Here is a 1,691-nt window from a genome sequence, read left to right as displayed (position 1 = left end):
GAATATGGAACGCAAAAAAAACTCCCAAACCAATCCAAATTTCATACATAGAACGAGGAGGTATAAAAAAGTTAGAGAGAGCTCAGTTGAACGCCGCCACAAAAAAGGTCATTACTATTAGTGTAATTGGTAAGAAGGTCAACCACCTATTAGTGGCTAGGTAAACCTCCTGTAAAACTCTCTCAAGGACGTATTACTCCTCCTCAATTACTCTAAAGAGAAGTATACTCTACAGTCGTTTTAGTAGTGGTTTAAGCTGGTCAGGTATGGCCAGGGAAATATTAAAAAAAATGGCAGCCAATGTAAAGATGACTACTTTGCAGGTTCTGATTTATGTGATCTAAGCGACATAGAAGAAGTAAGACATATATAAACCTAGAGGAAGCTGAACGATGAAGATGATATTTTGTGTGTGGACAACTTCAGTGGGAACTAAAGAGATGATTTTGTGTGAGTGTGTTTCATTCCAACAGGAAATTGGTCAGAATGTAAGAGGAGTAGCAAAGGGGTAGAAAACCTAGGCGTAAACCTAAGCCTAAAGCTTTGTCTACACTATCAAATTTCATCAAAAAAGACGTCACATAATATTTGATGGAAAATACAGTTGAACACGTTCAACTTTTTTTGATATAATTTAATGATATGTGATATGACGTCATTGTACCATATATGGGCACATTACATTTTTCGGCACATAAAATTTTATAGTGTAGACAGAGTTTAAAGCAGCATTTACTACAGGAGCGAAGTCTAAAACTTCAAACGCCTAATTCAACGGATAAGAAAAGAAAGAAGCAGCTAAGGGTTAAATCATTTTTCCCTTAAATTTCCAATCATCAATTAATAAACAAAAATTCTCCGTGTCGCAAACATTAGTCTGTCTGGAAAATGTATACAGATATATGACTGCTTCACGTCGAACGTATATCTAGATAAGTAGAAATAATGTATATCTAGTAAGTTCGACGAGAACCAATTGTATAGTTGATGTTCATCATTCGGTTGAATTGACTGCAAGCCGAGCATTATTATTAGTGGTGGCGCCAGGATATAAATGATGCTCTCGATTATGAAATCAATGTAGCACCCTCTCTCACACTGGTGACTTACTCGGGAGCGGTTGTTTATAGATTTGCAGGTTTTCATTATTATTCATTAAATTGCACAGTAGTGTTGGCCTATCAAACAAAAGAACGCCACATACGGGCGTTGCAGCCTTTGCCTTGATGAGAAGATGTGTATCTTAAATGCAAATATAGCTAATCTGTTAAATAAAAGATCTGAACTAATATCCAAATGCCACACTATAACAATAGGAAAATCTACCTACCACCTGATGATTGAAAGCTATAATGTGTAGTACCAAAGAGTATAAATAGAACAAGAGAGCAAAGTCCTGTTCGTAAAAACTTCACGCCTGTGTAGGACGCCCACTAACGGTTGTATATTCTTTTTATTACCCAGTGCAGCGTAGCCTGGGTTCCAGGCCCTAATTTTAGGTTACTCACTCTTTATTGCACTTAGTGCGCACCATACCTAATTTAATTGGCGTCCCATACTCGATTTCTTTTTTTTGCGTCTATCTCTAAATCAAAGATCTTATAAACACAAGATAGCGTTCTCCGCGATTTACGCGTAACAAATAGAAGCGTCGGTCAAGGTTCAAAAGTTTCCCATTTAGCAAGAGGGCG

Source organism: Anneissia japonica, unplaced genomic scaffold (genome assembly GCF_011630105.1).
Source record: "Anneissia japonica isolate Jap-2015-1 unplaced genomic scaffold, ASM1163010v1 scaffold1587_len1432017_cov164, whole genome shotgun sequence".
Classification (NCBI taxonomy): domain Eukaryota; kingdom Metazoa; phylum Echinodermata; class Crinoidea; order Comatulida; family Comatulidae; genus Anneissia; species Anneissia japonica.
This window is presented reverse-complemented; position numbering follows the sequence as displayed.